The sequence below is a fragment of the Anopheles funestus genome, chromosome 2RL (assembly GCF_943734845.2).
Source record: "Anopheles funestus chromosome 2RL, idAnoFuneDA-416_04, whole genome shotgun sequence".
Lineage (NCBI taxonomy): Eukaryota > Metazoa > Arthropoda > Insecta > Diptera > Culicidae > Anopheles > Anopheles funestus.
This window is the reverse complement of record NC_064598.1, coordinates 19,512,407-19,525,362: the sequence shown is the minus strand read 5'-3', so window position 1 is coordinate 19,525,362 and position 12,956 is coordinate 19,512,407. Positions and strand designations below refer to the sequence as shown.

The 12,956-nt window shown below is 38.7% G+C and overlaps 1 protein-coding gene across 9 annotated transcripts in view; it reads left to right on the top strand.

The window, feature by feature from the left end:
- Nucleotides 1–12,956, top strand: part of LOC125763050 (putative uncharacterized protein DDB_G0291608) — a 54,285-nt gene that overhangs the window by 30,327 nt on the left and 11,002 nt on the right. For 4 of the 9 annotated variants that reach the window (XM_049425818.1, XM_049425817.1, XM_049425816.1 and 1 more), the window contains exon 1: nt 5,918–6,323. The exons of 2 other annotated variants lie outside the window; for them this stretch is intronic. The gene's annotated coding sequence lies outside the window, so the exon portion shown is untranslated. Of the gene's footprint in view, nt 1–5,916; nt 6,324–12,757; nt 12,844–12,956 lie in introns of those variants that run through there. 3 more of the 9 variants (XM_049425804.1, XM_049425803.1, XM_049425814.1) reach the window with 2 other exon arrangements.

Sequence of the window (12,956 nt, the reverse complement as noted above, 5' to 3'; positions counted from 1 at the left end):
AAACGGTACATCATCTTCGTCACTGACTTGATTTTCGAGGCGTACAAGGAATTCGTCCCGATTTGATCAGTGTACGGTGCAGTCTAGCGAGGGTCGTAATCGCGCTACGACTCGTGTGTGACCTTTCCGCATTTCCACGTGGTGTCTATCGGGCTGAACGCGTGCGGACGTGCCTGGAATTGCTGATAAGCGGCGGACATGGCATTCGTATGCAGCACATTAGGCTCGTCTGGGAGGGTTGAGAAAGAGCTTGACTCGGCAATGTTTTGCCGTCCGGTTGTAACTCATACTCAGATAGTAGTAGTAGTTTCTCGGTGCCGCGTACACCGCCACATGCCAGAAATTCTCGCTTAATTTCCCATAAATGTCATTGGTGATGAAATTAAAATCCAATCAAATGACAAATGGTGCAACACTCTCCGACATTGCTTCCCAGATGGCGTTGGCACTCTTACTCCCAGTGCGATTTATCGGTCATATTTTTACCTCAAAATTCTATTTCAAAAAAGGATTTTATCCGATTCAATTATCAATTTTGTAGCCCAACACCGAAAAAAACTCCATTCCAGTTTTTGGTAGATTTCGCCCTTTTTTCTCCCATATACTGAGCATACCTTCAAGGAACACAAAAACCTATTAAACTCCATGAAATAGCAGCAACAATCAAAACACCAGCGCAAAAGTCGTAATTCATGATTATGCTGTTCCTGGTGCTGCTTTATTTCACACTCATGCCTACCCAGGCGCTATGTTTATTATTGAAATTGTGGTACAATGGTTAATGTGTAATGCAGCATAAAAGCAGCATGTTGATGGTGGTACATGAAAATCAACAACCATGACCCTCGGCGGTCATCGACACTGTGCTCGCAGAAGCAAGTACGAGCACCATCCACCCCTAAAATGCCAACCCATTTGGTGGATGCCCAGTGGTACCTACTTGTATAGTACGGGTTGTGCGTCGTCATCCGGATCGTTGACGCAAATGATTATCGAGCACTCGCAGGAGTCTTGCTTGTTTGCTGGTAACTGCTGAGCGAGTGCATCAGCGATTGTGCTGTGTACTGGTTGGTGGTTTTTTATGTATTTTTGTGATAAAATTTAGTATTTTTTTTTTGCTTCTCGTAATATGAAAGTGTTTTATAACCATGAAATGATTTTTTTTATCAGTTATTCCTTAAGACTTTAAGACCTTCATCTTCGATCTGAAGCTTCGAGAAAATGCAAAACAAAAAGTTGCGATTTTTTCAAACATGCTGACACCTCTCCTTAGCTCGAAAACACTCAAACTTGCAGCTTTTGATGTTTATTTTCTATTCTCTAACTAACCAAACGAAAGGATCGTACCCTTAAATTTTGTATAGGTTACCGTAACGATAGTTAATACATCCATCATTGGTAAGGTTCGCCCTACGAAAAAAGAAGCGGCAAAAAGGGCATAGAAACATTACATCGATGACGAACATTTTCTGCTTCCTTTTTGTAGTTCACATATATGAAAGCTTTTACGATCTCAGCGTATTAGTTGGCATATTCGTTAGACGGGGCTTGCGTGTTTTTCGCTGTTTAAGTTTTGCGTTTCATTTCCATTTGACGAAGGATGACGGATTAGTTTCGTGTTAAGCAGGGGATCTTGATAGATTGGCTACGAAAGAAAGCGTTTGATTGGATTTTTTCAACACTTCCGTGTTCTTACGATACATATGGGGCTTATCTGAAGCTGTGGCGAAGTGTTTGTAGTTTAATCGTTTTATGAAATGTATTTCGGAAATGTTTGTTCGTAACAATAGCTAGCATTTTTGTTGTTCGCTATGATTGTGAATTAGTTTTCTCTCTTACCTTATTATCAGACACCTTTAATCCTTCACACAAAGGCTCAGGCTCTGTAGCTTCTGGTTCCCCATTATTGTATATGTGGGTTTATTTTCTATCATCTGCCCCACGGAAAGAAAGCCCGGCGTACTTTCGCCGTCTACTAACGGTGACAGTTGACAGGTGACAGATAGCGGCCATTATTTGTGTGTAGAAATGTACATTACACCCACCAGGGGACGTGTGTTGAAGGTTTTATGACAAAAATCATCTTCGTAACACAAGCACCACCTACCTATTCTGTTCCTCATTCGCACACATATCATACTTTCCACCACCAGCGCAATAACTACTCACGTGGTTTGTAACACTGGATGAAGATGTTATTTTCAATTCGTTGCCACATGATTCATAGAAACGCAAATGGACACGATGGTTGGTGGGAATATATGTTATAAATGTGAAATTTAAACAAAAAAGAATTCAACCAAAAACCAAACGAAACGTTAGAGACAACGATCGGAAACATTAATAGTTTTAGGTGTGCGTGTAATTGTTTGTCAGCTGTTAAATACTATTATCATTGTTTATTAGATGGGCACAAAAAAAACAAACAAACAAAAACACTTTTACGAATCTGTGTACGCAAGCTTCCGATAAGCTTATTCATTAAAGATTAACACTTAATTTAGTTATTAGAATGCGAATACTATTGCGATCATTTGGCTATACTTATTATATTTATATGTTTTGTGCTGTATTTGTACGGTTAATTGGTATGTTTTTTTCTCCCGTTAAGTATTTTATTACTTTCTCCGTTCAAAATAGTGATGGGCAATGATGCGTTACTGGAGTTATAAGAATATTTTACTATTAAACACTAGCATTAAGTAACCATTCTGAACATTAGGTAAACATTTTTAAGGGTTGTTAGCGAAAAATAACACACTTATTGATGTAATTTATTGCGTACTATTTATATACATGCATGATCAATCTATTTCCCTTTCTCTTCTATATCTATCCCTTTCGCTCTTTATACACTGTTTAATTATTACGCATATCAAGTCACAGTTTTATGCTACTGTGTCTATCAATTGGCGCTTTTACTTGCGTACCCGCATTACTTCGAATTGCATATACCCATCACTAATTGTTTTACTTTACTTAACCCATTTCGAAAAGCGTTACTGTTTACTGTGATAGCTTAAGTTTAATGTTCGGATTGTTGTGTATAGTTTTACCGAATGCATTATGGAAGCTTTTCTCTGTTTACCACCGATGCACGAGATGCGGTTCGAAAGTGTCTTTTGTTAACAGTGCAATAGTTAAGGATGTATAATTGTGTATGATTGTTTTTAGCATAAATCACATCTCCTTCTTCTTATTGTCATTAACCATGGTTACATAATGTTGCGAGGATAAGGAACCGAATAGATCATAAAAAAGAATGGTAATAAAATTAGCTGCTTTTTATCGTAAGGATTTTGTAAAACAGTTACCATACCGCAATAACCTTAGTTTTGTGCTAGTTAAACGGCAAAGCATAACCAACACACCGATCATTAGCAACACGCTGTTAAGAGACGCTGGGCGTTAATAATTTATTGTAATGTACATATAAACGCATACCACGGCATTTAGCAAAACAATACAAAAAAATAATACACACAAACACCACAGACAGGACACGCTCGGTAATAATGATAAATTGTGTATGTAATGAATTTGAATTGTATTGTATGTGCAAGCTATTATTGACCACAAGGAATAAAAAAACAACATATTTTCATAGTAAAATAAAATAGAAAATATAGATACCATTTCTTTTGTATTGAGCCTCGTTTCTAAATGAATTTGCTTTTGTTTGTTATCTTCCCCCCAAAAAACACCCCCTTTCCTTTTTCATCTATCCACCACCCTCTTTGCAATATAAGGTCATTTGCTGTCTACTAATAGTGTGCTTTTCCGTTTCATATTATCCACTTTCTCCCTTAACTATTGTACCCGTGTACCCGAACTAATCACTTATCTTGTTCATCAGGTTTTTTGTGTTTTTTGTTAAGTTCTGTTCCGCTCATGTTGGTGGTCTTATCCTTGTTTGAACTCCCGACTAACAACGTTGTTTGGTAATAATGTTACGAAATTTATACTTTTTATGCGTTACTAGTTTTATGAATTTCCCTGTTTTGCTGTTTCATATAATGTTTTTTATTTTCAAAGTTAATTTAAATATCTGCCTCGGTACGTAAATGTTTTTTTGGCGAGTCTCGGTTTGTCAGCTTCGTTTGCTAATTTCGTTACAAGGAGTAACACTTGTTACACATTTGTTTGTGGGTTTCTGAAACCGGTGCTGGAATAGTAGTTAGCATATGCATGTACTTTTATATTGTTCTATTTGTTTTTTTTTTTTAAATAAGTAAATAATAAACTGCCATTCTGTTTGCCCTGCATTTGTTAGAACGTGAACACTTGGTAAAAAATGCCAATTATAAGACCAAAGTCAGTCACTACCGAAAAAAACACGAAATGAATAATGGACATTTCAATGACAAATCCTAGTGTATCAGTACGTTACTTGTGAAGCAAACCCGTTACAGGCGTTACGTTATAGTTTTAGTATTCATTATAGTTACTGTTACATATTTTCGGTATTTCTGTGTGTGCCTGCGTCTTTAATATCGCTAAATTCAAGATTGTTCACTAAGTACAAAACGCTTGAAGCAAGTAAAATTATGTTCTGTAAGTTTAGGTAAGGCTAACAATAGTATTCCAGCACTGGTTTGCGGCCATTTTTCCGAAAGAAGTTTTTCTTATGTTTATTTCAAACAAGTGATTTCTGAGTTCTCCAGGTGTGTGATTTCTTTTAAATGTTTATTTGGTTTTTTCGCCGCTGTTCATTCGCACGTTTAGCTTCTTAGTGCATTGTTCCTGCCAGCACTCAGTACATAACTAATCTCGAAAGAAAATCTATCCTTTTTTTGCACAGGAATATTTCCTTTGTTGCGCAGTGGAATAAAACTATAAAATAAAGGAAAAGCTATTTTTTGATGTGGATGTGTGTGTGTGTGTGTTTGGAAGCTTTTTATTTTGCACAATTCTTACCTTCAGTTTTCTCTTTACATGGTAACGTTTTAACCCTAGTGCATCACAGATCCGTACTATGTCGTATAAAGGTGTGTGTGTGTTGTTGTTCATTACAATTCCATTCAGCTGTTCATACGATAAACGACACTTGTACAGTGAATCGTCCCTCCGTGTTCCGTAGAGTTGTTCAGATATACTAATAAGCATTCCGTACGTTATTGCATCCTAACTTACCTCATATCGGTTGCGTGTGACGCTTGGTGTGCAATAGTTACTATTTCGTTCCGGTGCGAATGCTTGGCACCAGCTCGTCCCCGGGGTGGTGTACGGTATGAGGTGCAAAGGCATTTGAAGGTAACTATAGCTTGTAAGACAAAATTTTAATATTAGTAGTAGCTGTTCCATTTTCCAACAAGAACCAATATCACATTCTTTCATGTTGCTTTTGCATTCGACGCTTTAGCATCTGTCATTTGCGTTTCGAAAGAAGGTGCCAATAGACTAAAACACATACATACGTGTGATAATACTACTCCTATAGCCTGGTGTAGACAACACATTTCCTATCAGCACCATATCTGCGCATCCGTAACGTGAGACGCATACCATCGCCATAGTATTTTGCAATAAATTGTGATTTTTGTTTAAGAAAGCGTCAGTTGTGCATTTTTGGTTTTCATATTTAGTTTGTTTTCTTTTTTTCAGATTCTATATACATCTGTGAAGATTTCTCTTGGCACGCCAACATTAATCTCGTCTGTTGGTCGTTTGTTAGCAGTTAACTTCGATAATGCATTCTGATTCTTGTGGCTAATTGTTTTACTGCAAAACTAACCGAAACTTTTTTTATATTTTTTAAATTTTCGTTTTTGTTTGCTTTGCTTATATTTTTATATTTAATTATTTATGTCTAAATTATTAGTTTTCATTTTTCTCACACTTGGTTTGTTTTTTTTCAGTTGTTATACGTTTGTATGTATTATGTTTTTTATTTTGCTGCTTTTCTTTTTTTTATATGCTTCTGTATACTTTCCATTAGCTTTTTGTTTCTTTACTTTCTTAGGGAAATTTAAACATATTAGGTTCTACTTATCTTCTTTTCTAAATATTTCGAGCTGTATCTTACATCTTTCTTCTAGATTATATTTTAATCACCTTCTTGCCTGGTTTAAATTGCATGTAGTGCTGTGTGCTTCAACAAACTTATTCATCCAATGAACCCGCATTATAACACAACCAACAAAACAATGAAGTGCGTATGGTGACTTCACGCCAAAAGTAGTAACCCTCATAGTATCGCTATGAGCGCTGTATACTGTCCGCTGCTACTTCTTCTACTACACCAACACTGTACGATCATCAATATCTATCACACTCTAACGCTTTCACGTCATGGTGTGGTTGTTGCTCCACGCAGGCGACAGGTGCGTATAGTAAATGGGTAATATTAGCTAGTATTAAGTATTTAGCTGTCAAATTACAGTAATACAGTAGTTTTATAATGTGTGTTGTATGGACATTAGCTTATAGTAAGTGTTTAAAAATTGTAAAGTTTTTTTGTTCTGCTTTCATTTATATTGGCTCATCGATATACAAAATATAGTAATTCATCATTCCATTACGGCTAGTTTTATACTAAATTCTTTAAAAATCTTTAACCTTCATCTTTTATCATAAATAGCATAATATAAAACGTTTTTACTTATTTTTGCACTTTTTATAATGAAAACAGAAGCACATCTCCTTGATGCGCCGGGAAACTTTGGGTTCGTTTGTTTGTGACTCATTTGATGCTATTCAAAGCACAAACAAAACGCAAAGGAACAAACTTCGATGCTCGATAGAAGTGGGAAATGAAATACCACAGGCGACACTACGTGGCATACGTACGCTTTGTTAGCGACGAACGTGACACAGTCCCTTCCGGGGGGTGTAGGGAAGATGTGCGCGAGTAGCGGATGTTGATGGTTCTCACTAATCCACCAGTGACTGATTGGCACAACCTTCCCATATGGTAAGGGATGTTACCGTGTGGGTGTGGGTGTCCTTTCACCATCGCTAAAAGCGAAATATGGAAATGATCCGTATCGCGTTCACTGGCGCACCTCGATGTTGTATGAAACAAATGGGAAAATAAAACAACCAAACCGTGCATCCACCGTTTACGTCCGCGACTTTTCAGCGGCTAACGAAGTATGACATTTCGATTCAAGTTTTGTACGGCAATTGTGTCGTTCTGGGTTAGTGTGATATTGATACATTTTTGTGCATACATTCTTCATACGATGTGTGAATTGTGTGGCGTGCCTGTTCGGATACACACGTTGAACCTATTCGGAGTTGGTTGAATAAATGCACATGCTAATCCCTGTCTCACCGTTACGCACTTTGATGGCTTTTCGATGAACGCATTGATCCACCGATTCGATAGAACTGTGTGACGACAGGGTACGAGAAGATTATTGGTATTTTCGGTCTTTTTTTCTCGTGCTTCCGTAACAACTTAATTGATTGATTGACATTATTGTATCTCAGCTTTAGGGAAAATGTTTCGAATGAAAATTTGATCGCTTAATTGAGATATGAACGAGCGGCCAGTACACAGGGAACGATAACGTTGTATATTAGAATTTTTTTGTGCAATTATTTTAAATCGAATGTTTGGCACAATTTGGCTAGAAACCCTTTGATTGAGTGATGTATATTAAAATTTGTAGTACTAGATATTGAAGAGGAATGTAATTAAATAGTTATATCTGTAAATGAAATTAAATTGCCGAATGAGTCGAATTAAATTGCCAATTCTTCATTTGGTTTCGAATTTTCCATTAAGTTTTATTGAAACAGTTTCTAAAATTTGTTTCACTTCCTGGAACTTTTCTGTCAGCTCATTTGCACTGTTTTCGTCTTGTCAATTTAGCCAAATGCCCTGCTGTCAAATGATCCTTTCCACTTTGCTGGAGCCTTCGGATGCTGTGGCAGCATTGCCATTTGTTTGCGTTGTGGTTTTTGCGTTTTTCACACGTTTCTGGTCGAGGTTTACAAAAACATTTAGCTAGAAGCTTTTCTTACAATACCAGCAAACCTTAAACCGACCTTTTTTTTCTCCAGCTTCCAAGACAGGGCTGAAAATAGGGGTCGAAATTGCGCTCCGCAGCTTTATCGCTAGGTTTCCAGTTGACGCGATTCCAGAGCAATTTTCCTTCATCTTAAATTTATGTCCTCCTAGGAGCTTAGTTTTTGTTTCTTTCCGAGTTTTTTTTTCAACGATTAAAATTTGCGTACGTTGAAGGATGGCGAATAATCGGTGCGGAGATGATGAAACACTAGCAATGAGAAATAAAGCTGAATCCTACCTAAGCTTTCATCTATTCGTCCCCTGCAGACAGGATAAAAATGTGGGGCAAGGTTTTTAATGCCGTTTTTTTGTATTCAGAAATGTCAAAAATCTCGGAGCAATTTTCATCCCCAAAACTGCACCTTTCACGATGGAAACGGTTCCCAAAAACCGGTCAAAACATGGTTGTAGGGCGTTAGTCACTTGCGAAGAGAAATTTTATGTTAAAAATAAAACGCAAAAAGGCAAGCGAAATAGCTTAAACAATCTTTCTAAACACATTCAGCCACTGCGCTACCGCTCGTTTATTTGCGACCTTTGTGCAATATAAAGCGTGCTCTAAGGATAAAAAATAATAAAAAAACAGCTAAACAAGATGAAAAGCAAACAGCAGCAAACCTTTTGCCAAACCGGGCTAGGAGATTAGAATTTTTGGGGAAATTATTTTTGCATCATCCTAAACATCGTTATTATGGCCGCCGTTCAGTGCTTTTACTCCATTATCCATACTTACCCTTCGAAACATAATGTGAAATGTGACGTAAAACAAAAATCCTGACCGAGTACTGACGCCAAAAACCGCTGAGTTTTTGAAGAATTGTTACTGAGGTACTGTGGTGACATGCTTTGTCTCGTTATGTTTCCCGCAAGAGGGCGCCCTTTCATTCATTTTACCTGTACGGCAATCAAATTATGTAGATCTCTTCACTCTCGAAGTCGAGGAAGACGACGAATTCAATCAACTGAATTGTCCCGTCGAGTTCGGAAGCTTTTCCCGACATGTGTGATGCGCGTTGATGAATCATCCTCTGGAATTGTTAGGAACCTGACCCTGAATGCTTTCGGATAGCATTGTCTCTCTAATCGTGAATGATGGTGTCAGCACGAGACTTTTGTATTGAAGGGTTGTTTGTGTGTTCATTTGGAAGATTTATGCGAATCAACAAGCTTCTCAAGGTCGCTGCGTTCGCAGTATTATCCTTGAGTAGATAATTCCATAAGACTACTCCACTTCGACAACCTCCTTAAAGGATACACGGGCGTGATACTCATCAATAGTTCCATCGATAAATCATTGGGCTGTACTTGTTCGGCTGTGAACACTTTAGTAACTGGTCCATTTTCAGGGCAGGGACATAAGCGATGGACAGGCAGTGGGAAAATGTGACCTCCCCCCCCGGTAGGCGTATGCTTGTGATTCGATTAATTTTGAATGGATTTAATGAGTATCATTCCTCCCGGAACGCGATTTCATTAGGCATTAATGTGTTTTCCATTACGCATTGCATAAAAGACCAAAAGCTCAGCAGGAAAGTGGCTACCGATGGTGGGAAATAGGGAGCTTCACCTGTGTTACGGTCGAAATTCGAGTTACCCTCGGAAGTGGAAGCCCTTCTACTCGGTGCTCCGGCAGGATGGTAATGTGATTTCTAATGCTGTGGCAAATAGGTGCTTAAATGAATGTCCCTTGGCATGTGGATGTGTTTGTACGCTGAAAATGGCAGGAAGGTGTCTCATTACGTGCCCCAGATGATTGGGTGACTTCCTGTTGAGCGTATTTTCCAAACCTCCGCTCTGGGGTCACTTGACCTGTGTATCCTACCTTCCCCAGTTAGTAAACCGTGCCCTCTATTGCTACTGGAGAATCGGTACAGACGGAATGCTATCGATAAAACTTTATGTTTCTACTCCCTTCGCCTGTAGATGCGAAAGAATGAGAGTCTAAATAACGAACTAATTAATCAAGTGCTTGTATTTTTTTGTATGTGTTTTTACGCACGTACCCAGAACTCTGCGGAGGCGGAAAATAGAAATAATGCTGATGATATTGCTTTTATGCACGAAACGTGTTCGCATCATAATCGATGCCGGAGAAGGTTTTGTTTTTTACCCCCCTGTGTGTTTGGTGCTTTACCCCGGATGTGTTTTTGATGTTGGCACACAGTTCATAGGCCGGAACTCATTTTTCGGTGGCTGGGAATGCATCCGAATTCATTAGTGTTTGATGAATTAATTGCCGTCGAAAATTGAGTCACATAAAACCGTGAACATTTGGGACGAAGGTTTTGCCTGGGATTCGATTTGCTTTTACGGTTATTAGTGACGCACACGGGCATGCCTATCAATGGTGTGGATCTGATTTGTTGATTTCTGGTGGCTAGAATTGAGGGGGGGCTTTGTTTTTTCCCTATCAAATAAATGAATGAAATGGTATCCAGTAGAGACTCTATAGAGAATAAAAACTTATTTTTAATGAGTTAACTAGGAGTCAACTCCTAGTGATTGACTCACATAAATCTACTAGTTCTTCGACTTACTCTTTAAAGAGTTTTTTTTAAATTCCAATATGACGACTTGACAAAGTCTAATGACTCTTTTACGAGTCAAATGAACGGAAAAAAAGAATCAAAATACTCTTTTGCGAGTTTTTTTTAACTCAACAGTGGTATGACTCATTTATGAGTGAGTCAACGGTCGTCACAAAGAGTTGTGATTCTTTCAAGAGTCAAATGATTCTTTCTTTAATGAAATGGCACTTGCGATTGTTTTGTAATTTATTCCTTTTTTTGATTGAGTTAAATTCCAAAAGGAATTATAATAACTCTTAGTTAAAATTCGAATTAACTCACTCACAAGAAGGTTTTAATTTATTCATTTATTCTCACTCAGTTTGATTCTCTCTCAGTTTGCACATCACTAATCTGGAGTGACAGTGATTCATTAATATTTCTGATAAACTTATACCAGCATCACATAAAGCATTTATAAATTGGTGTATATTCCAGAATGATAGCTTCAAATAGGAATAATCGTTTTATCTAATTTATTCTACCATTAATCTAGCTGATCTTAGTCATGTATCTCTTCTCGTCGCCATCATCTTCATCATCATGATTGTTTTCTTGTTCAAAAATGTTCTCCAAGTACTTTGATCTTCAAGGCAGTTTCGAAGAAATGACGCTATCAGACAAAATACCTCAAGACATTGTTCGGTTTCGCTGGTGAAAAACCAACCATACGCTATCAACATCGATTATATCGTTAATACCATATCAAAGAAAAGATAAATGAACGAAGGGAACTGCTAGCACTTCCCCACACTCTGCAGCATGCTTCTAAAACATTCACTTTTCTCATCAAACTACCGATTTAATCCTTCTCTCAAGGAGCGTTACGTTGGAGGGCATTGCGCGGGGTAGTACTACTAGGTGTTTCATGCTCATAATCTTCAAAGCTGCTTTTGCTGCACAAATAGTAGTCAAATTAGAGCAGCGTTTACGGTGTCTTATCGTACGGACGAAGATTTGCCTGAACCGTCTGTTCATTCCATAGTGAGGAGCGTGAAGATCTATCTGTCTTTTGGGGGGGCTTTGTAGTAAAAGCGGTAGGTGTTAGTGTTCTATCATTCAATCTAGCTTTGCAAAAGCTTATGCTAGAGACATCGATGCTATTCTGCTTTAAAAAAAAACACGCACAGATACCGCTTTTGCTCCATGTTGGCTAGTGCAAAAAAAAATCCATCTACTTCCTTCCAATCCCGAACGGCAGAACCTCTCCAAAAACTCAAGTACTTGGGAACGGTCTAACGAGCTAGCATTGTTTCAGAGAATCAGAGGGAAAACAGAGAATCCTTTTCATTATGCGACTCTGTGTCACATACAACAGCCGGGTCGATTTTCCACATCGACCGTGCGAGGTACTGTTTTCCCTATGCCCGATAATTGCCACGGTTCCTTTACCCAACCATCATCGTCGTCATCTTCAGTGTTGCTTCTTCAAAGTACGGACACCCGCTGCAAGCAGATAACGGAGCTGGATAAGGAAACTCGTATTTTCCACCTCCTCCTTCACTATCATTATCGTCATCGACTTCGCCCATGGTCATTCTTTCGTGTTGGCGTGCAGCAGCACTACCTTTGGCGCTTGGTTACGTTTGCCGTACTACTAGTGAAGCGTACTGTTCTGGTTCTCTGTTATTCTCGTCCGGATCGTATGGAACGCAAGGCTTTTATTATCCTTTTAACTCCCTAGCCTGTAACTTCCGCTTGAAATTCTACAGTATGTGATTCCAATCTCATTGTCACGTGTGTGCTAGTGTCGGGATGCGTTGTGGTAGAAGAACTAAATGGAAATAGCGTATCGCGTATGAAAAATTCCCTCCGTCAGAAGGATCCATTTTTCCATCGCGGACAGCATTTTTTCGTTTTGTTTTCGTTGGACTCTTGTGCGGTTAAGCAAAAATGCTTAATCTCTTGTGCAGGCCCTCGCAGGCCCTCGCCCAACGCACATCGCGCAAAGTCCCCTTTCCGCTTCGGCTTGGATTATATATAAATATTGATGCATACCGTGCCTTTCGTGCCTTTCTCCCTTTTGCGTAAGGGCACGCGCTCACATAGGAAGCCTTGGTGTTTTGGGCGCATGTGCCTGACCGTTTTTTGCCGGTACGTATTGCGCAGCCGTGCGTCAACAGTGACGGATTTTAGAAGCTTTGAGGTTTGTGTTTTTTGGGATCGGAAACTCTTCAGCTATTGTTTTTAAAGGAGCTCTCGGAAAACACCCAGCCTGTGTACGCGCGAGAGTTGAGGGCTTTTTTTGTTGGTTAAATGGTTAGCTAAAAAGCTTTTCTTACGATAGAATAATACCCGGATGCTAAGCGCTAGCCACTCCCGTGTGTAGCACGCATCGTAAGAGTTCTGGTTTCCAGTATTTGTCGACGGAA